Source organism: Heterocephalus glaber, unplaced genomic scaffold (genome assembly GCF_053883595.1).
Source record: "Heterocephalus glaber isolate CG9 unplaced genomic scaffold, H.glaber_assembly_v1.0 deba00001118, whole genome shotgun sequence".
Taxonomy (NCBI): Eukaryota; Metazoa; Chordata; class Mammalia; order Rodentia; family Bathyergidae; genus Heterocephalus; species Heterocephalus glaber.
The window spans coordinates 2,454,662-2,478,860 of record NW_028258196.1 but is presented as its reverse complement, the minus strand read 5'-3'; the positions used below and the strand labels follow the sequence as shown (position 1 = coordinate 2,478,860).

At 39.3% G+C, this 24,199-nt stretch overlaps 1 protein-coding gene and 1 pseudogene across 4 annotated transcripts in view; both read left to right on the top strand.

Annotated features, from left to right (window-relative positions):
* Positions 1 to 24,199, top strand: part of Armh4 (armadillo like helical domain containing 4) — a 186,041-nt gene that overhangs the window by 134,710 nt on the left and 27,132 nt on the right. The window lies entirely within an intron of this gene.
* Positions 1,537 to 12,735, top strand: LOC147828377 (programmed cell death protein 5 pseudogene; annotated as a pseudogene).

The following is a 24,199-nucleotide window of genomic DNA, read 5'->3' as shown; positions in this document are numbered from 1 at the left end:
GATATATAATGAATACATTCATTGTAAGATCACTTTTTATATTGTTATTAAGCCTGAAATCCCTTGTGGTAAGAGTGGAGGGTGGAGAGGGAAAGTACTTTGTGGTGAAACCTGTCTTCAACCCTTTTCTCCCTTGAAATTCACTCGTCCTACTCCCCATTCTCTTGACATCGTCTCTGCGACACAAAGTTATAGCTTGGCATCCAGTATTCTAATTTCTCTATTGTGCATGAGAAGTTCTGATGCATTCACTTCATAACCTGTGGCAGGAGCCCAAGGGGCTCCCAGGAATGAGAAGCAGAATATATATGGGTTGACTTTGTGTGTCCTTCAGATCATATTCTTTAAACAGTTTTTGTGCTGGCTGAGATCTCACCTCTGTTCTTTTTACTCCTGGCTCCTGGATGAACCATTGTTCCCTGTTCAGGGAGGCTAATCCTGGCCTTGACTCACTGTGGACCTTTTAGGCGACAGAGTTGATGGAAAAGATTTTTTCTTTTAAAAATTCTCTGCAAAGTCACATGTGGTGGCACCTCCCCATGGTCTCAGCTACTCCAAAGGCTGAGGTGGGTGGATCACTTGAGGTCACAAGTCATGGGCAATGTAGTGAAACCCTCTTACCCATCTCAAAAAAATCAAGTGAAAAGGCTTTTTTCTTTTCTTTAACTAAAAGGGAATGTATTAGACCAGGTCCTCTGAGAAACAGGACCAAGGTGGGATTACTTGTGCAAGAGGTGCATCCTGAACAACACCTGAAAAGATGAAGAAACAGGAACAAGAGGCTGGGAGAGCTTTCAGGTCACAGCAAAGGGAGAGAGGAAGAAGGAAGAAGGACTGGGTAGTGTCACCCACAATAAAAACAATCAGAGTTCTCCAAAGAACCATAATATTTATTTGGGAATAGCCTTGCAATGGGAAATCATGAGCAAGAACCCTTCTTTCCTAGCCTCCTGACTTTCCTTACCGTTTTTTTGGTGAAGATCAACACATGACTCACTTTGACTCTGACAGCTTGTGCATTTCTTTCACACAGGAGCAGACTCAGATGATAGCTCAGTTCACAGTGCTTTGGCTAGTCTGACAGGGTTCTTGAGCCAAAGCTGCCCATGGGCAATGTCCTCTGTGGCCCAGGCACTGCCCGATGGACAGGTGGATCCAGGAGTTGGGCCTGAAAAGTGGTAGGCGTGAACTGGGAGCACAGGCAGCAGAGACAAAAGAGTGGAGGTTTGGAGGTGACCACGCCACACTCATGATGAAGTGGAAATCAAGCCGATGAAGCATTTAGACCTCGCCTTATGGGCAGTAGGAAGCTTTGAAGGGGTTCTAAGCGGGAAGTGATGTCGTCAGATGGCCTTTATAAAGTATTGGTGAGAAGGAAATCAGAACACTCTTGTAGTAATAAGGTGAAAAATGACCTCAGCCATCTGAGGAGGTGCATGGTAGGAGAAAACTTCAGAGACTTTTCAGGTTATTCTTATATGACTTCTGTTGGGGTTTTTTTTCCCTCCCTCCCTCCCTCCCTCCCTTTGTCCCTTCTTCCCTCCCTCCCTTCTTCCCTTCCAGTGACTGGATCTTGAATGACAATTGACAGTATTAGTCTATCACATGTGTGTTAAAACCTTGGAAGCATCTTTATTGGAACTGAGATGGCAATTGCTGCACTCTTGGCGAAGTCTACTGCAGATGCCTCTGTGCGAACAAAACCTCACAAATCTTGGAAAAATATTTCCTTGAAACATTGGGCCATCAGAAAAGTGGATGTATACTGCCGCTACTCCGCTACGCTTGTGCCATGGCGGATGAGAAGGTGGAGGTGCTGAGGGAGCAGAGGCTGGCCGAGCTGCAGGCGAAACACAGGGGTCCTAATGATGCAGCGCAACAGGAAGCAAAGCACAGGGAAGCGGAAGTGAGAAACAGTATCTTAGCGCGAGTTCTGGATCAGTTAGCCTAGGCCAGGTTAAGTAACTTAGGACTTGTAAAGCCTGAAAACACGAAAGCAGTAGAGAATTACCTTATACAGATGGCAAAGTATGGACAGCTAAGTGGGAAGGTCTCAGGACAAGGTTTAATAGAAATCCTTGAAAAAGTAAGCCAACAAACAGAAAAGAAAACAACAGTTAAATTCAACAGAAGAAAAGTAATGGACTCCGATGAAGATGACGATTACTGAACTAAAAATGTTTAGAGACTGACACTTAATGGAACAATTTTAGGGCAGAAGTTAAAATCTGTTTAAATGTTTACTTTGTTTTGTCTGTATGCCTTTAAAAAATAAACTTGTTATGAAAAATAAAGTTGTTTTAGTATCACAAAACTAAACAAAAAAAGTGGATGTTATTTGGTTAGGTTCTCTTAGAGTACATTTGTAATGTGCTGCGGAGTTAATGGCCTTTAGACATCAATGAAGAAATTAAGCTCATCATTAATAATGTAGATAGTTTTATTGCCAATTAAAAGAAACATCTCTGGCTGCTTCATCATAAGAAACTCCTAAAAGGTTCAGGGTTTTTGTTACTAGGTAAGACAAAATCTGTTTTGGTTGATGTAACTTCACGGCCATGTGCAGTTGAATAAACTCATAAAAGTGTGTGTAGAAATAAGTCTGTGGGATAATCAGATTTTATTTGTAGTATCTAATCGATGCTTAGAGTTTTGGGATTTAATTATAACTGTTAAAAAAACCTAATTCAATTTCTCTTTTTAAAGCATAACTGCAGTGTTCATTTTAATGTACAAATATATAAGGCTGTATGGATATTTTCTAGTACAGTACCTGGTACCTATTAAATAGTCAATAAATGTTAGTTATATTGTTGAATTTTTCTAATTGAATGGAAACATATCAAATAATAAACCCAATTCCATTTCTGGGTATATACCCCAAAGAATTGAAAGCAGGCTCATGAAGAGATGTTTGTGTGCTGATGTTCTCATAGCAGCATTCACCATGGCTAAAATGTGGAAATTACCGAGTTGTCTGTTTATAAATGAATAGATAAACAAAATGTGGTGTAGACATACAGTGGAATATTAGCCTTAAAAGTGAGGACATTCTCATATATGCCACAATATCAGTGATATTGATAACACTATGCCAAGTGAAATAAGCCAGCACAATAGGAGAAACATTGGAGATTCCACTTATATAAGGGATTTGAGTAGTGAAAAATCCTAGAGCTGGAAAGTAAAATGGTGGTTGCTTGGGAGGTGGCAGAATGGGGAATAACTGTTTGGTGGGACGGTCTTACAAGGGGGAAGTGGTTGTGGGGATGCTTGTTAGCATTATGAAGGTGTCAGTCCTACTGAACTGTGCACTTAAACCTGGCTGTGATGGCAAACTTTATGTTCTGTGTATTTTATCACAATTTAAAAAATTGGAAAAAAGAAATGTACATAATGACTTCACTTCTAGTTCCTCTGTTTTTGACCTAGCAGTGGACTCTGTACATTTTACAGTTACTCCAGAAAAATAAGTAAGAAGGAAATTCTTTTGATAATAAAGTTATATTTTTCAGCCATTGAGCCAGGCTGACCCAGCCATGACATTGGGAAGTGGTCTTTGTCCTGCTAGGAGTGTAGCAGGAGGGTGTCATTCGAGAACTGATGCGGAAGGGGTCAGTATGTGCAGCTGGAATGTGAGCTCTACTTTTTCCCTCTTGGTGGCAGCTACTCAGCTTACTGGGGACTTGGACATAATTCCTTACCTCATCTTCTACCACTTAGCACATTTATCTTCTTTCACTTAGAATGTGGTTTTCAAGTTTCATCTATATTGGAGTATGTATTATAGTTCATTCCTTTTTATGGCTGAATGCTATTCTACTGTATGTCTATACTACCTTTTGTTTATTCATCAGTTGATGGATACTTGGGTTGTTTCTTCCTTTTTGGCCATTGTGAATAGTGTCACTCTGAATGCTTGTGTACAAGTATTTGAAGACCTGTTTTCAGTTCTTTTGAATGGATACTCAAGAGTGGAATTGCTGGGTTCTCTTAGAATTTTAGGTTTAACTTCTGACAAACTGTCAAATTGTTTTCCACCATGGTTCTAATTTCTCTGCATCCTTTCCAATTTGTACACTTATAATTTTCTGTTCTTTTTTGAATGGCCTTGAGAAAAAGAGAGGATGAAGTGTTATCCCACTTTTGTTTTGATTTGCATTCATCTAATGACAGATGATACTCATCATCTTTCTTTCTTTTTCTTTTTTTATACCGGGGATCGAACTTGAGTCCTTGCGCTTGCACAGCAGGTAGCAAAACCACTGAGCTAAATCCCCAGCCCTCAGCATCTTTCTTGTGCTCTTTGGGCATTTGTGCAGATGCTACAAGGTGGGTGAACTGTGTGGTACTATGCTAAGTGAAAGGAGCAGATGCAGAGGTCATGTGTGGTGTGTCTGCGTTTTCACAGTGCATCTAGAATAGAAAATCCACAAAGGAGAGCAGGTTGGTGGCTGCCAGGGAGGAGGAGATTGTGGCGCATGACAGGCAATGGGTGTGGGCTTCCTTCTGGTGTGATGAGAACATTTTGAAGGAATTAGAGGTGGCTGCCAAGTAGCATTGTGACTGCCATTTTGCTGCCCGCTTTCAAATGGTCGATTTTATGTTACACGAGTTTTGCCTCAGTGAGTAAAGGGCATCTGGTCAGAAGCTGGGCCTGGATTTCCAAACCCCACACATGTGGGGGACTGAGTGACCATGGATTCCTACCCTCTGCTGCGGATGTGGAGAAACACCGGATAATCACACCAGGATCCACACACATGCCGCTGACCTTGAGAGCAGATATGTGGCTGCCAGAAGAGGCAGCATGAAGCCAGCCCTGGCCTCAGCCTCCTGCACTGATGGGTAGTGTCACAGATCAAGAGTGGGCACTGAACGGAGTTTAATGCTGACCCAGGGGCATGGGACATGGCCTTGGGCAACTGTAGGAAGGGGAGGAGGAGTTGAACCCCTGGACGAAGAAGGCATTTTGGACAAGTTGAGCCTTAGTGAAGCGGGATCCAGAAAAGCATGTGTGTATTCTCTCTCTCTCTCTAAGTTTGAGCCCAGTCTGGGCAACTTAGTGACTTAGCAAACCCTGTCTCAGAATAGAAAAGAATGAAAAGGTCTCGGGATGTAGCTTGGTGTAAAGGCCCTGGATTCAATCCTTCATACCTAAAAAGAAAGGAAGAAAACGGACATTGAAGCCCCAACTCAGCAATGAAAGTAGGACCTTTCTCCAGACGGGGGAAACTCTTGGTGGCTCAGCAAGAGCAAAAAAGAAAGTGCTTATTTGTAGAGTCTGCGACTCAGAGTGAGCAAGACACTTGGAATAAACACACTCCATCGAAAAACTAAGTTCGCAGGAGAAGTTTAAGATCACAACACGGAAGCACACATTCTAGCATGATGGAAAGGAGGTGAGTATTGCAAATGGGAGGCAGCCGCTCAGGACCTGGCCGAAAAAGGAAGCTGGAAGTGACTGAGGAGAAAGAGGAGAGAGGGGCTCTGTTTCTCTGGGCTGACAGCTGCTCCTGGAGAGCGAGAGAAGCTTGCTTCGCTCGCAGGAGGGGAATGCACCTGCTCTCCTACAGTGGTTGCCAAGACCTTTCAGCTCTTCTCAAAGGATCAAGAGTTCAGGGGAACGTTCAAGTGATCCATTTAGGTGGAAGAAAAGTTCTGCTCTTGCACAGTGTTAATTGTGATGCTCTGGTTCTGAGCAGGATATCAGGCTGTGCATATATAGAGTTGATGAGTTTGGGGCTAAGTACACACCTCAGAAACCATCGCCCAAATGAATCCATTGCTTTACAAAGTTTCCTCCCACCCCTTTAGTGAATTATGATGGTAATGGTGATGTTATGTGGTAGGAAAACTTAACAGATCTGCTCTCCTAGGGCACAGAACTTAAATCTTCTGAACACACATACACACATGCACATAATGGTAACTGTGTGGATATGTTAATTCATTTGATTGTGATGATCATTTTACAATGTGCACATACAGTATATCAAAACATTAAGTTGTGTATCTTAAGAAAAGAGCTACCCTTTTAGCACATTTTGAGTACATAATGTTATATTGTTAGCTGTAGGCACCATGCTGTATGGGAATTTGCTAGAGTTTGTTTATCTTACAGAACTGAAACTTTCTCCCTTTAACCATCAATACTTAGGTGTTCATAACCAAATATTTGCCCAAATGTCTCTTGAGAGTACATCTTGGTATTTGCCCATTACTGAGGGGAGTGAAGCGTTATGAGCTGGTAAGTGGAATCCATTGAAAACAAACCCTGAAGCAGCCTTGAAAACCGCTCTAGTCTCCTTCATTGCTCCATTACTAATTGATTTCATTTGTTGGCTGTGTCAAAGCATGAGGAAAGTGGAGCTTTGTGTGAAGAAGTAGAATTGTGTCAGAAATTCTAGATAAGAGCCATCGGCTAGCATGAGCTCACTAGGCAATCCCCAGCCATGGCTTTTATCAGTGGGAATTCTTATCAAGAAAAGGAGTGACTAGGGGCCCAGGCTTGAAACTGAAGTGGTCTGTCACTTTATGTGACATTCAGAATGAGGAGGGATTGTATGTATGGCTGATGGATTTTACATGGATAAAATCTCCTCTGTATCTCAGGATGGAGAGTTCTAGGTAGGTCCTAGCTTGCACCTTGTAGAAACTTGACTTTGCATTGGAAGAGTGACAGTACTGAACTTCAGAAAGCAGTGCACTTTCTTTTCAGAGTAAAGCATGAGATCCAGCTGTCATGTTTACTGAGTGTGTATCCAAAGGAAATGAAATCACCATATCCAAGAAACACCTGAACTCTTATGTTTATTGCAGCATTGTTCCCACTAGCCAAGATATGGAATCACCCATGGTATCTACCAATGGGTATATGGATAAAGAAAATGTGGTACATATATACAACGGAATATTATTCAGACATAAAAAGAAGGAATCCTTGTTATTTGTGCCAACATGGATGGACTTAGAGATTATTAAGTGAAATAAGCCAGGCACAGAAAGACAAGTACTGTATGTTTTCCTTCATACGTTGAAACCAAAAAGTTGATGTTGTAGAAGTAGAGTCTAGAATGGTGGTTATCTGAGGCTAGGAAGAGTGAGAAGGGAGACAGAAGGAGGTTGGGTAATAGGATCAAAATGTAGTTCCATAATAAGGGCTGATGTTTTCCAAAATACTAGAGCTATTAGAATTATACATTAAAATATATGAAATACATACAATATAACAATTATTATGAATTTATTATATATTTTATAGAAAGTTAGAAAAGAAAAACGTTCCCAACACAAATTTCAAATGTTTAAGGAGAGGGAAATGCTAATTACCCTAACTTGATCATCATACATTATGTTCATGTATCAGATTATCACACTGTACCCTATAAATATGTGAAATTGTGTCAATTAAAATTAAAAAATAAGAACAAAGTGTAGGGAACAGGGGAAGGGGACGTTACCAGAACCTCTGCAGTGAGTCCTAGTCTCCTGTGAGCCATGGCAGCACACGGCGAATTACAGGAAAGGTAGACAAATGAGACTGAGAAGAAGCTGAGCTTTGGGTCTGATCAGTGCTGCTCCGGGCAGCAAAGACAAAAGCCCCCAGCTTGTAGCACCTTTTATTCAGTACATGGGGAGAAACAGATGTAACAAGTGAAAAAGAGTTCAGTCCTTCACATTGGGGTAAACAAGGTGTAACAAAAACCTGGGGGGCAGTGGAAATCTAAGAACAATGAGGAACTATGCAGATGAAGATTTGGTTCCTCCCTGGCATCTCCCGCAGGTGTAGTCTTGTCCTGGAGATTGCAACATCTGGGGGGGGATCACTCAGGTCTCAGTTGTGACCAGAGGCCAAAATGGAATTATGTCTGGAATGTCCTAGCTGGGCTGTAGGCAGGAGAACTAGGCCTACTCAAATGATTTTTCCTAGAATTATGTAGCATTGCTCCCAACAACAAAGTATTTTCTTTTTCTTTTTTTTTTTTTGGTACTGGGGATCGAACTCGGGTCCTTGAGCTTGCGAGGCAGGCGGCGAAACCACTGAGCTAAATCCCCGGCCCAGTATTTTCTTTTTCACCGTGAATGCAAGTAGTGCAAATGTGAAGAGAGCTCTCATAAGAATGAGAGTTTTAGGTCCCGGATGTGAGGTGGTCAGCAGATCTTTAGGGACAACTTAACCAAGAACCAGGAGTACCCCTAGTCAGTGTTGGAGGAGACATCAACAGAGTGCACAGAGGAATGCAGTGTTATACAGTACGCTTCTCTTTTGAGAAGAGAAAGGAAGATACACTCAAGTTATACTACGTGGGTGGAGTTCATGATAGTCTTCTCATCACAAGAGTTGTGGCCATGTATTTTATAGTTTTTCAGGGCCAACAACATTACTAGATGACACTGACAGAATGTGCAGTTGATTGCATGACAGTCTCTTTGCATCTTCCCAATAGGTATCTAATACCATTTCTGAGTTTGAGCTCATTAAAGACATTCTTATTATCACTTGAAAGGAGAGATGAGCATCTCTGGGCTCTTTGCACCGTCTCTGTAAATATCCGTTCAGAGCTTTCAGAATTAATTTCTTCTTGGATGCATAATTACTGCTCACTTAGCCTTATGTAAGGAAGTAGGTCATTCTGTTCATTGGAATCTTGCTATTCTATAATTATGTGCAGGGCAAATAATTACAGATAGGTTTTCTGTGTGATTTTAAGCAGGTAAATTTAGCATCATTAGAGAATAACCTATAGCTAGGAAAACTTAATTTTCTTTGAAAAGCACGAATATACTACTTAAAACTTGCTAAGTTTTATTATTATTAAGTGTGTTAGGTAAGTTGGAAAAAAGCTGTGTTTGTTTCTTGTGTTAGAAAGGGCACTTATGGTTAAACAGAAAGGAAAAAAACCCCTACTTTTCATTTATTTCTTAACACTGTAGAGACATTTTAATTGAAATTTAGTTATATGTGTTCTGAACAAATAACTATGTTCAGACACTCCATTTTTTACTTAAGCAGAGCATACTTTTTTTCTTTCCATTGATTAAGATAAAAATCAAGTTTTCCACATTATTGATAGATGCAAGTGATATTGATGATTTGATCAGAGTGACTATAATCCTTTCAAAATTGGATGTGAGCTAAATGAATCTAGCTCTAAAATATATTCTACCCAATACTCTATGGAAGGGGTATGTTTTATATGTCCAAGTAGCCTGAAATTCTTCTGTTAGAGTTAATTTAGATAGAAGCAGATGCCCACTAACTGAACTTGGCCAGCATAGCTGCCTTCCTTACCACCTTCCTTCTGTTTACTTTAGTGATTTGTTTTAATGTGCAAAATGAGTAATATTGGCATGGCACAAGACCAGCCATATAGGGAGCAGAATGTGACTATTCCCTTAGTTTGAGTTCTTCCTAAAAGCAGTTCCTGAGATAGGATTTGTGTGCAAGGAGTTTACTTAGGATGTGATCCCAGGAATTCAGGCAAGAAGTGAGGCAGGGTATGGGGCAGGTGGAAAGCCAGGAAAGGGGGCAGTAGCAATGGCCTTGGACTTCTTAGTGCTGAGGATTCTCTGAGAAGCTATGTGGAACACAATTCAGGGATGAGAAAGACTGGGGGACTTATCTTATGTGCTAGGCAGAATAATAGCTCCCCAAAGACATCTACATCCTAGTTCTTGGATCCTCTGGATGGCATTGCCTAACATGGCAAAGGAGACTTAGCGGATGTGATTAAGTGAAAGATTTAGAGATGAGAAGATTATTACAATGGCCCTCATTAGAGAGAAGTAGGAGGGTAAGCAACAGAGAAGAAAATTTGCCAGTAGGAGGAGAAAAAATGAGGGGAGATTGATTTTGAGATGTAATGCAGCTGATTTTAAAGATGGAGGAAAGGGGCTGTGTGCAGGTATCGTCTAGAAACAGGAAAAAGCAAGTCAACATTCTCCCCAGACACACTGTTGGCACTGTGACTTTAGCTGAGGAGACTGCTTTTGGATTTCTGACTTCCAGAAATATAAGATAATAAAACTGTATTATCTTGTTTTTCTTAAATTCTTTCATTGGTACATTTATCATTGGATGCTTGTACCTGTACATGATGTATCTTGGTTCTTATTTTTTCCCCCATTACCTGTGCGCCCTTCACCTCCTCCACCCTTCCCTATTTACATAGACTTCATTTCCATGTTTTTCTTTTCTCATAATTTTTCCTTTCCCTTCTTCCCTTTCCCCTTCCCCTCCTACCACCTCTACACCTTTGGACCTTTTCTTCCTATTTCAAATTATCAATTATTCGTTTTAATCATTTTAACCCTTGTTTACACTCTCAGTTTCTCACACTAGAGAAACTATTTGGTATTTACACGTGTGTCCTATTTATTTCACTTAAAGAGTATGGCCTCAATATGCATCCATTTAGCTATAAATGACTCTAGTTTTTCATTCTTTATGGCTGAGTAGTACTCCATTTTATTAAAAAACCACATTTTCTTTATCCAGTTTCCAGTTGATGGGCACTTGGGCTGCTTCCAAGCTTTAGGTATTACAAACTGTGCCACTATAAACAGAGGTGCACATATATCACTGTGGTACGATTCTATTAATTCTTTTGGGAAGATACCCAGCAGGGGAATAGCTGGGTCAAATGGAACCTCTAGTCCTAGTTCTTTGTAGACCCACACCTATCACCATGCACTAAACTAAGATCGAAGTGGATTAAAGATATAACTATTGAGACAGAAGCACTAAACTTGCTGGAAGATAAGTTAGGTAGAAGTCTTGAAGACATTGGCATAGGAAAAGACTTCATGAACAAAACCTCAGCAGCATGGGAACTAGCAGAATCAACAACTGGGATCTCATCTTATTAAAAAGCTTCTGCACTACAAAAGAAACCACCAACAGAGCTAACAGACAACCTACAATATGGGAAAAAATTTTTAGCAGCTGTACCTCAGACAAAGGACTACTAACTAGAATATATAAAGAATTGAAAAAAATCAGATCCCCCAAATTCAAAGACCCAATTCAAAAATGGGCATCTGAAATGAACGGACATTTCTCAGACAAAGAAGTAAAAGCAGCAAATAAATATATGAAAAAATGTTCAATTTCACTGGTCATTCGAAAGATGCAGATGAAAACAACACTGAGATTCCACCTCACCGCAGAAAGAATGGCTGCTATCAAGAAATCAACCAATAACTAATGCTGGCAGGGTTGTGGGGAGAAAGGAATCCTTCTCCATTGTTGGTGAGAGTGCAGACTGGTGCAACGGCTGTTGATTTTTCATAGATAGTCTTAATCAGGTTTAGATAAAGACCTTCTATTCCAATTTTCTGTAGAGTTTTTTTTATCATGAATGGGTGTTGGATTTTCTTGAATGCTTTTTCTGTATCTATTGAGATAATCATGTGGTTTTTGTCCTTGACTCTGTTAATATAGTGTATTACATTTGTTGATTTATGGATGTTGAACCATCCTTGCATCCCTGGGATAAATCTGACTTGGTCAGGTTGTGTGATCTTCTTGATGACCCTCTGTATTCTGTTGCCAGTATTTTGTTGAGGATTTTTGCATCTATGTTCATTAGGGAGATTGGCCTGTAGTTCTCTTTTTGGGTTGAGTCTTTCCCTGGTTTTGGAGTCAAAGTAACACTTGCTTCCAGGAATGAATTTGGAAGCCTTGTTTCCCTTTCAATTTCCTTGATGAGTTTAAAGAGTAATGGTGATAGTTCTTTAAATTTCTTGTAGAATTCAGCAGTGAAGCCATCAGGACCTGGGCTTTTCTTTGTTGGTAAATTTTTTCTTACCTTTTCAATTTCACTCATTGTAATTGGGGTGTTTAGAATTTCTATATCTTCTTCATTTAACTTTGGCAATTCATATGTATCTAGGTATCTGTGTATTTCTTCTGTATTTTCCGTTTTATTAGAGTACAGGTTCTCGAAGTAGCTATTGGTGATGCTCTGGATTTCTGCTGGGTCTATTGTGACTTCACCTTTTCCATTCTTAATTGCATCAATTTGAGCCTTTTCTTTCCTTTATTTCATAAGTTTGGCTAAAGGTTTATCGATTTTATTTATTCTTTCAAAAAACCAACTCTTTGATTCATTGATTTTTTTGTATCATTCTCTTAGTCTCCATTGCATTGATTTCTGCTCAGATCTTTATAATTTTTTCCTTGTGTGAGCTTTGAGTTTGTTATGCTCTTCTTTTTCTGGGAGCTTGAGGTTCTGCATTAGGTTATTTAACTGAGTTCTCTCTGTTTTCCTAATATGGGCATTTATTGCTATGAATTTCCCGCATAGAACTGCTTTCATTGTGTCCCACAGATTCTGGTATGTTGTACTGGCATTATCATTTACTTGTAGAAATTGTCTAATTTCTTCTTTAATTTCCTCTGTCACCCATTAGTTGTTCAGGAGGGTGTTATTCAGTTTCCATGTGTTTGTGGGGGTTTTGTGGTTTCTTTTTTTTTTTTTCCCTTTAACTTTATTGGTACATTTTAGGGATAAAATACAGTTACATTCATCATTGGGATCTTGTACCATTACATGAGTATCTTGGTTCTTATTTTTTTCCCCTCCCCTTGCCCTCCCATCACCCCCTCTACCCTTTCCTATTTGCAAAGACTTTGTTTCCATTTTTTTCCTTTTCTCATATTTTTTCTTTTCCCTTTTTTCCTTTCCCCTACCCCTCCCACTTTCCCTGTTCCTTTAGACCTTTTCTTCTTGTTACACAATATCAATTATACATTTTTAAAATTACAATATCAAGATCTAGGAGACATTACCACAGATTTTACAGAATTTAAAAGGATATAGAAAGCATATTTCAAAAATCTGTTTTGAAATAAATTTGACAACTTCTAAGAAGTACCTTGGAAGACAAATTAATGAAACTAACTCTGGAGGAAATCTAAAATTTGAATACCACCTACTAAAGAAAGTATATTCTTAGTTTGAAAACCTACCTATATGACAACAGCAGGCTCATATACATTTTAACTGATAAATTATATCAAACAATTAAAACAAAAAAGAAGGAACACTTCTCCCCTCATTTTAGGAACTCAACATTGTTCTAATCCTAAAACTGGATAAAGGTAATAGAAGAAAAAAGTATGAACATAGATAGAAATTTGTTTAACAAAACAAACTATTAGCAGTCAGATCTGGCAGTATGTAGAAAGTGGTTTTGTTATAGGGATGGCAGTGTTGATTCAGCATTGGAAGATCCACCCCCAAAAGTCATCATTTTAAGAGAGGAAAGGAAAAAGCCATATGATCTTGTCACTAGTTGGAGAAAAAGCATCGGACTAAATTCCACAGCTGTTCATGGTAAAAGCTATCAGGAGACTAGAAGTAGAACAGAATCTTCTCAACAGATCAAAGACATGTACTCCATACTCCCAGCGAGAATGCCTTTTATGAATGGAGAAGATACAATGCTTTCTCCTTGAGGTGGGGAACAAGGGCAGATATGCTTACTCTTTATCTGTCCATTAAACTTTGAAACCTAGGCCCCACCAAAATAGTCTGGCAATAAAATGACACAATTAGGATAGGATTGGCAAGGCAGAAGCAAAATCTTTGTATGTAGATGAAATGATCATCTACAGAAAAAATACTAAGAAATCTCTGGGAGCCCCTAGAACTTGTATTTGAATTTAGCAGGATTAGAAAACACAAGGTATATATCAAAATTCAAGTCTATGTATACTTGCTATAAATGAAGAATTGGATATTGAAATTTAAAAGTTATGAAGGAGTACAAAGGACCTAGAAAAGTTAAAAACAAAAACAAAAACAGTGTTGTAAGACGTTTAGCACCCAATTTTAAGACTTCTTGTAAAGCTACAGTAATCAAGGCAGTGTTGGTGTAAGGAAAGACATATAAATCATTGGAATAAAACAGAGAATCTAGAAATAGAACCACACATATATGGTCCACTGAGTTTTGAAAGATTATTTAGCATTAGCATTTAATAGAATATAAACTTAATTCAAGAGCCGAGGAAGAGAGAGTGTTTTCAGCAAACGGCACTAGAACACCTGGTATCTGTATATAAAAAATTAACCTCAACCCTTTTTTTTCCATCCATGAAAATAACTTGAAGGGATCTATGAACCTAAATAAGAAAGCCTAAAAGTATAAAACTTTAAGAAGAAATTATAAGAGAAAATGTTTATGAATTCAGGGTAGGCAAGAACTACCTAGGATACAAAAGACATAATGTATAAAATAAAAAAATTGATAAATGAGATTCCATCAAAATTTAGAACTTTATTTTTTATTTTATTTTATTTTATTTATTTTTTTGACCAGGCCACAGCAAGCCTTTATTAGGGGAACAGATCTGCCGGGCTGTCTCTGAACAAAGGAGAGACAAAAGCAATATGGCCGGGGCAGGGAGAGTCTTTTATAGAGACTGGGGTGGGGTTTGTAAGGGCTGAGGTGGGGTTGAGTGAGGTAGTGACTAGGGAATGGAGGAGCTGGTGATGTCACTAGGTGGTAGGAGGTGAGCGAGTATTAGGTTACTTTCTAGGCGGGAACGGGCATGCTGGGAAGAAGGGTTTATTCTTTGGTGGGAGCAGCCATCTTGGCATGATGTCACACAGGGGAGGGGGCAAGGCACCATAGGAAGAGGGCAGCTACGATACATAATAGCTGCTGAGGTGGTGGGAGACCTATCATTCCAGGCTTTTGTTGTATGATAGTTGGGTGAAGGTCTCTTCTTCTGGAGCTGCTTCCTGCTGACCAGGGGCGAAGATCGGGGCTAGACCTGGATCTGATGAGGCCGGTGGCAAGCGGGGACCTCCTCCTTTTGCCGTCCTGGCTGGTACCCTGCCGTGATGAACTCTGTGACGGTCTGGCCGGTGAGTGCCCTCAATCGTTCCTGCAAGAAATTTTGAAAACAGCGAACCAGACACGGTCCAAAACAGAGAATTAAACAGATAATGCTGAGGGGTCCCAAGAGTAGTAATAGCCAGGGGAGCCATGAGCTCCAGGAACCAAACGTACCCCACCATTGATTAGTACCTTGGGGGCATATCGATCTGGCCCATTGAGTTTTAATTTTTTTCATTTGACAATTAATTTTTTTATTCATTATTTACGTAGGTTTTACAGAGACAGTTGGATGTTTAGGGGCTCATTTGTTATAGAAGTAAGAGACTGTTATGGAAGAGATCATAGCTCCTGATCTAAGGGCCCCTGTGTCATGTCCTTGCTCTTAGAGAATGAGTGGAAAAGTGATAAACACAATTTATATAATCTTTATAATCCTTTTTTTTTTTTTTTGAATATAAAAGGTGTATGTAACTGAGCAAATGTCTTTTGGAGGCCAACCTACCGATGAGTGTAGTGTTACTATGAACCTGACTTCTCCTTTAAATTCAAGGCCAGGACAGTTTTATTCCTGTACCTCTCAGTTTTTGGAAGCCTCCTAGATATATTTAAAAATAAAGAGAACTGATAACCTCCACAAGGACCCTGGCCAACTTGAGGCGATCAAGTGTAACATAAAAGGCTTGATCTTTTTAGACACGGGTAGGTATCCAGGAAATATGAGCACAATGAGAAGAGGCATCATAAACAGAGAACAAGGATGTACATTATTTTAAAAGGAATAAATCTTGTAGCTGCTTGGTATAGAACTTATCCTGACTGTGGCTGACAAGCAGGGGATTTGTTCCCAATACTCTTACTTTATGGTTTTTTTGTTTTTTTTTTGATCACTACACAACAGTTAATTAGTTATCACAGAATCAGAAAAACATTTATCTAAAAGGAGAGATCTGGAGACCAGTGGTTTCTAGGATTGGGTATCTGTAAAGAACTTCTTTTAATTTTTTTGAAAAAAATCTGTACACACTTGTAGCTAATTAATGATTTTTGCTTCTATTTAGTACCCAAAGTTTTGTCTTTTTGAAATGGCTGTGTCATGAGTGAACCAAAAGATTTTAATGGGTGGGCTATGTCTTAATTTTTCTGAAGTCTAGCTTTATTATTATGTCATTGTTTTATACCTCTTTTGGTTATTTTTTCTGCTGGGTGTTTAAGACCAAGTTAAAGCGAGACCTGTGTCAATCAATATGAACCTCTTGTTATCTATTAAGGTCAGTTAAGTCTCCCCAGGCCATTACTTTGGAACCATGCATAGTGCCTCTCTGCTCCTCTGTCATTGTCAGCCGTCTGGATGGCTGATGGCCTTGCTTGACCAAGTTGCTTTCAGTGAAAGCATTGGAGATATTTTTCTTGGTGACCCTCCTTTGGCACACAGTATATTGTCCTCTGGTGTCCAGCAATCTCCCAGTTTAGGAGGTTGAGTGACTTACCAAAGATGTAGGACCCTGTAGAGAAGGTTCCCTCATGTCCTGGAACTTTGTTGACCTTGAGGGGCCAGGGCCAAAATATTGGCTGTCCTCATAGCCTAGTTACCTTTTAGTTCTGGTCTCCAAACTTTAGTTGTTGAACATCCAGAAGAGAAGGTCAATAGCGTTAGCATTGTAACAAGAATAATGAACTTAACTATTATAGTTTTACCTGAATAGCAAGCATTTTGGAATTTAAAATATAGAGAACTGTTACTGTTATCAGTCATGGTTGTTTTTTAGTAGTTGAATTCCTGTAGAATATTAACAGAAAAAGAGCCACAAATAATATTTTAACATGACAATTATGATGACTTTACCTTTGTAACACATTTAAATGTCCATCTTGATATAAAATAGCCATTGTTAAACGTACTCATTTTTTAAAAACACCAAACGTTTTTACCTAAATTATTATCTTTAAAAAAAAAATCTTTTGATAGGATACCATCTAAAGAAAATAGCCCATATATGTATCTGTTATCATAAATAGCTAGAGTGTATGAAAAGGCAAATACCTGAACCAAAAAGAGGTTATTATCATAAACAAATATTAGAAAACCTGTACAGTCAGAAAGTACAAATACATTTAGTACACTAGAAAAAATAAAACCTTGTTATTATTGTTTTTTACAGGATATTTAGTCCTTTGAAAATGACCAGTGTAAGCACACCATAATAACATATTTAGAATTTATCCCTTTGATGACAATTGATATAAACAGTATAATAATATATTTAAATAATATTTATTCCTGTAAGTCTTTTATAAGGCTATGAAAACTATCGGGTCAGTCTGTTGTAAGACGAAAACTGTTGAGGTCCCCCTAGTGAACAAAGACTGGAAAATATTTCCATGTGGCCGCTCCTTTGTTCACCAAGGGGAGCATGCCTTGAACTTAATAACCTTTATCTATAAACAAGACAGCTGTAGGATTGGACAAAAAACAAAGATATAAGACAATTTCTAAAACTAGGGTGCACTCAAATATATTTAGCCCAAAGGAATTATAATCTCTTTATAATTTTAGGTTTATAATTATAAATAAGACTATTTAAAACTTTTTGTAAGTCAATTAACAGAGATCTCTTGTAGAATTAAAATCAGAAGGAATGAAACCTCTATTCCTGTAAACCTTTTATAGCAAACTTGAAACCAACAAGTAAACATATATATTTCCTTTATAAATCACTTCCACACACCTTCTTTATGTACCTAGGCCTTTTGGTCTTGTTCTGCTAACAAGACAAACATAAAATCCTTTTATATCAAAAATATGTCTTTTACTTATAGCTTTTTAAATATTTGGTCTCCGACTCACTATAAACATTTTATACTTTTGTCCATCATTATCTCATCCCTAGTGGTCTTTGTTAAGTAAATAAAGTTCCAATTCCTGTTTAATGGTTAGACACAGGTGGTTTCTGCCACTGATGACAGCCCTAAACACATGACAGGTAAGGCACATGTCTCACAAGTTTGTTCAAGGATTCCCACTTCGTTCTTTAGTTAGGATGTTATCTATAGTGGAGCTACAAATCAAAGAAGCTATATAACCTTTACTTTAAACAGCAGAAGCAATGGGCTAAGGCAAGTTTTTAAAGGGATACACTACCTAGTTTGCTTCCACAACTACTTTAATAGCTAATCTATTAAGCTTTAAAACTTTTTCCTATCAACAGAGTTATAAAGTGGAGGAGGTATGAGTGGTGAGTGATCGGCTCAGGCTAGGACTATTTGAGAAGGAGAACAGGTTTGACAGAGGGAGGGTTAAAAGCATAGTTAGGCAAGGCTTGTATGTAGGGGATTTCTGACCATTTGCCATTGCGTCGACAGAAGTTGTGTAAATCACACAGTAAGTTAAACTTGAAAGTGCCATTTTTGGGCCATGGAAACTCATTATCTAATTTATACTGAGGTCAAACCTGATTGTAATAGAAAACAAGTCTTTTTGGCTTAAAGTCTGGTCCCAACAATCCGAGGGGTTTGAGTTGTGCCAGAAGGCAGCCCGGAGGCGTTGAGGGGCGGGGTTTGGATTGTTGGGCCCCCTGATTAGAGTGGGTGAGGAGGAGGCAGCCCCTGGGGGGAAAGACAAAGGGGAGAAACGTCCTTGTCTCCTTTGACAATCTCCGAGTGAGTCTCCCAGAGGGAGAGAACGAGAGGAGGCGGGCCGATGGGACCTCTCCCAGGGGCACGGTCCTGGGCCCAGAGGCCGTGGGGGTTTCTCTGACCAAGCGCTTCGATTTCTGAGAAGTCCCCAGAGGGGGAGAGAACACGAGACAGAGAACCCGATGAGAGGGAGGCTGAACTCCCTACTCACCCAGACATTGGTGACCGGTGTGGATGTGTAGCACCAGCAATGCAAAGGTAGAAAGCCCCGGAGGGTCCTGGCAATGGCAGATAGGTCCATTGGAGATGGCCAAAAGGTCAATCAGCCCCGTCCTGTGGGGCATCGTCCATTAATGGACCATCTACCATCCGAGTCACGGCACCAGAAATGTCAGGTAAAAGTGCTGAAGACCAAGACCAGACCAGGCCACAACAAGACTTTATTAGGGGAATAGATGTGCTGGGCTGTCTCTGAACAAAGGAGAGACAAAAGCCAAAATTTAGAACTTTAAATGACATCATTAAAATGAAAAGTAGTCCTTAAACAGACCATATTTACAATGCCTGTAACCTATGACCAGAATATATAAAGAATTCTTACAGCTCATTAATAGACAACCCAATTAAAAAGTAGACATAAGAAGATGATAAATAGCCAATATAGCACAAGGAAAGGTGTGCAAGTCTAGAATCAGAAAAATACTAGTAAGTACAATAACAAGATTGACTTATACATTCATTAGGGAGATGAAGTTAAAAGTTTTAAAAGCCTTGTCATGACTTTTTCTTTTTGTTGGACTCTCCCCCTTTGTGTTTAATTTGTCACGCCAAATGGATTCATTCTGCTGGGTTTCTTGGGGTTGTGATCCTCATTGTCTTTTCCTAGGGTATTGTCTAAAATTTTTTGGAGTGCCGGTTTGATATTCATGAAGTTCCTGAGGTGCTCTTTATCATGAAAGTATCTTATTTCTCCATCAAGTTTGAAAGATAGTTTTGCAGGGTACATCAATCTGGGTTGGAGGTTGTTTTCCTTTAGGGCTTGAAAGACATCACTCCAAGCTCTTCTTACCTTGAGGGTTTGCATTGAGAAGTCTGCTGTGATTCTGATGGGCTTTCCTTTGTATGTGATTTGTTTCTTTTCTCTAACTGCTTGTAGAATTTTGTTCTTCTGCTGGGTTTCTGGAATCCTAACTATTATATACCTATGTGTAGATTTTTTTTGATGAAGGCTAGCTGGAGTCCTATATGCCTCACTTATCTGTATGTCAAGTTCTTTTGCCCTGCTTTGGAAGTTTTCTGCCATCACTTCTGTGAACAGTTTTTTTTACTGTCATGTGCACTCTCTCCTCTTTCTTCATTGACTCCAATCAGTCTTATGTTATTCTTCTTTGCATCATCTAGCGGCTGCTGGATTGATTTCTCGTGTTCCTTTACAATTTTAAAGCAATTTTTCTTTTCTGGTCAGTAATTGCAATCTTTTCTTCTATATCTGAAATTCTATCCTCACATTGGTTCATTCTGCTGCGCAGACTTTTGATGGAGTTTTTAATCTCCTGGAAATCTGTTTGTATCTGTTTTATGGATTCCATTTGTTTCTTATGTTGGGATTCTATCATGTTCCTCAGATCCTCTATTTTCTTTATCTGTGTCCTCTCTAGATTTGTTAATCATGTCTTGAACTATGAGCACAATCTTTACTGTTATCTGAGTAATTATTTCTGATTTCATTTTTCCCTGATCCTCTTTTGTTGCCAGTTCAGAGAGTCCAGGTAGTTGAGTATCAGATTGTTCCATCTTGTTTCCCTTTGGGGTTGCTGTAGGTGATCCAGAAGTCTGTTTTTGAGGCTTGTTTACGTGTCTTCTCATTTCCATGGGGTGGGGTGGGGGGTTGCTTCTGGCACCCATGCGGCTCACCTTCTCTGCCCTAGGAGTGTGGAATGGCGGCGGGGGAGCTTCCTTCTGAGTTCTGTGACCGGCTCAGCTTCTCTGCCCTAGGAGCTTGGGATGGCAGCGGGGGAGCTTCCTTCCAGGTGCTTGTGGTTTCTTATGTTATTGATCTCCAATTGTATTGCACTATGGTCTGATAATATACAAGGGGTACCTTCAATTCTTTTGCATTTACTTATACATGTCCTATGAGCTAGCATGTGATCTTTTCTGGAGTATGACCCGTGTGCAGCTGCAAAGAATACGTATTCTGATTTTGTGTGGTGGAACACTGTGTAAACATCTATTAAGTCCGTTTGTTCAATGGCTTAGTTCAGTTCTAGAATTTTGTTGTTAACTTTTTGTCTAGATGATCTATCTGTTTGTGATAGTAGGGTATTGAGGTCCCCCACTACAATTGTATTAGTGCTTATTTGGTTTTTCAAGTCTATTAATATTTGTTTTGTATAGTTGGGGGCATTTGTATTTAGTGTGTATATATTTATTGTCATCTCTTCCAAGAGGCCAGAGGAGCAGGGTGGGGGTGGTGAATCCTGCAGGTGTCCGTGCAGCTAAGCGGATCACTGCCATGGGCATCGCCAGTAGCAAGGGGTCCTCACCTTCTGGTTGGTCCCCGCCAGTGTGCTTGGTGAGGGCTGGATGGGGTGGGGTTTCCTGTGACCCAGGACCTGTCTCTGGTGGCCCGCCCCTGTGCTTGGCTTGGGCTGGATCAAAACTGTATTATCTTAATATAATTTCATCTGTCTAATTTTGCTTTTATTGCCTCTGTATTTTGAGTCATATTAAAAAAGTCATTGCCCTGACCAATGTCACTAAGCTTTCTCCATATATTGTCTTCTAGTAGATTTATAATTTCAAATTCTGAAGTCTTTAATCTGTCTTGAGTTAATTTTTGTGTGCTCCTGCATGTGGATATCCAGTTTTCCCAATACCACTCATCAAAGAGACTGTTCTCCTCCAGTTGTGTGTTATTGGCACCTTTGTTAAAAATACATTAGCCATGGGCCGGTGGTTTAGCTCAGTGTTTTTGCCACCTGCTGTGGAAGCACAAGGACCCGAGTTGGATCCCCGGTACCAATAAAACCCAAACCCAAAACCAGAAAAAATTAGCCATAAATGCATAGATTTATTTCTGGGCTCTCAATTCTGTCCCATTTGTCTATGTCTCTGCTTTTATGGCACTACCATTTTTTTTTTTTTTAGTACAAGTTTGCAGTACGTAACAATTGCATTTATTGTAGGGAGTTGGTACATGTGCATAACACATTTTAATTCTTTTTTTTTCATCCCTTACCCCTCCCATCCCTCCTTGTTCTTTCCAACTGTTGATCCTTTTCCCATTTGCAAAAGCTCTATTTCTGCATTTTTCCCTTCAATTATTTTTTCTTTCCCTTTTCCCTTTGGAAAGAAATGAGTTAAAATACATGATCTTGTCTTTAGCAAACCCTAGAGACTCCACCAAAAACTTGTTAGGACTTATAAATGGAGTCAGTAAACTTACAGGATATAAGATCGACTTGAAAAAAACTTCATCTTTTCACCATTGAGTGTGATGTTGGCAGTGGGCTTGTCATGTAGGACCTTTCTGCATGCCTACTGTTTATCTTTGTAGCTCTCTCCTTACTTGTAGGACACCAGAGGCCTCATTATATGGCTGTGCTTTTTCATTTGCGGCAAATAAAACATCGAGAAAGAAAACAAACCAGAATCAGTGGGATTAGAATCTATAGCTGTGGGCTCAGGAATTAGCTACATGGGAAGGCCTCAAACTTCTTGTATCAGCAACCTACCACCAACTTCAGTTTGCAGAGGATTGCCAAATTTTGTGTTTTTTAAAAAGTGATTTTCTTAAGAAATTATACCTAATTGTAAAATCTACAAATATAGAAAATAGAAGAAAACCCACCATAATTCTCCCATCTATTACTTGTGTCAGTTAGTGTTTTGATGTATATTGTTCTAATATACATGCTCTTTTTTTGGCCCCAAGGATTGAACCTGGAACCTTATGCATGCCAAAGACATGCTTTACTACTGAGCCATGACCCACCTAACAGAGTATATATATATAAACTTGGGCTCATAACGAAGTATTCTTCTTTAAATAATTTTAGTTTCATGTAGACATAGCCTAAAGTTTTTTCCCTTTGAGTTTTAACCTCTTATTGTTGAATATTGATATTACTTACATTTTCCTATTGTAAATGTTACAGTGACTATAATTTCTACACAATTTTTATACAAATCCATGAATAACTGAATAGAATATTTAAACATTTTTTTAGCTTTTGATACTGATTGTAAATCTTTTCCTACCTACACATCTCTGAAAAATGGTATCATTTCATGCTTCTGCCCATGTGTTTCTCTATTTTTTAAAAAATGCAATTGTTGGTTTCTCTTCTTTATAAATAATTGTCTTTTATTTTTATTAAAATCTTTCTTATTTTCTCTCCTCTGCTTTTGCACTCCTTTATCAACTTCTCTTCATAAAAATGTTAAAATGATCACAATGTAAAATTTATTATTTTATTTTTATTCTACCTTGAATGTTTTATTAGAAACAGTTTACAGAATCCTTAAAAAAGAGAATCCTGCTTGCACAAAAATTGTGAAGTCACTTAAAAGTGTAAATGTTGCTGAAAGAAGGAGAAATATTTATTAAGCACTGAAGTATCCAATACCATGCTGAGGTCCCTGCCAGCTGCCTGAGAACCCAAGGCCTGGCTCTTGAGAGTCTTGCATGCTTAGCTGGGGAAACACAACCAAGCCCACAGATTCTGAGAAAGGAGTGTCTTAACCTTTTTAGACCTGTGACCACCAAAGTACTTGTTCACTATCCTTTGTATTTCACCTCTCTCACTGGAGGTTTCTTTTCTAGAGTTTTCCCAGCTTTCTTGTCTGTTTGGGAAGTTACAAGACTAGGCCCATGGAATATGCTCTTTCAAATTACCTGTGCATGTGGGACCATCCTGTGTGACGTGCCTTCCCATTTCTAGTAGAAAATTACTCTGTTAGAAAATCATCCAGGGCAGAACTCAGAAACTGAGAACCTAAGATATGGGCAGTTTCTCAGTGAAGTCTGGCTTGGTGAGACCTAAGTTAAAATATTCCTCCTGGCAGTGGTTTTTCTTCAGTACAAAAGCCAATGGGTGCCCCAGACCTTGGCATAGTCTTTATCTCCATCTCCTCTTCTCTGAGCCACCCCTACCCTGCCATATACCTGTAGCCAGTGCCCCACCTTGCCTCCTGCATGTCAGCACATGCTCACATCTGCATGCCTGGGCCTCTCCCTCTCTGGGCTCTGGTTAACATGTAGCCTGCTCTTTGACTCCAGACATCAGACTCAACCTTGGGATTTTACCCAGGAGTTGACTCTCTCCCTCTGTCCCTCTGTCCATCCTGCTTGTCAACCACTGTTCATTGTGGACTTGATGCTAATCATTTTCTCAATGGGATTTAGTCCCATGACTTCTGCTGACCCAATGTACATACAATATGTGATCAAACACAGTGGGAATAATAAATATCTACTCAAGGAATCAAAGGTAAATTCTTGCTTGAATTTAAATCTATGTTTTGGACACAGTACTCTTTTTTCACTTGTTTTTTGTCCTAGAATTCATGTCTTTTGTTTTCTGTCCTCTCTGTCATTACTGTACTAAAGTTTTGCATATGTTACTTCTAATATCTTCAGCACTCTTGCAAGACATCCATTGCCCTCTCTGTTTCATACAAGAGGAAGCAGCAGACCCACAGGTCA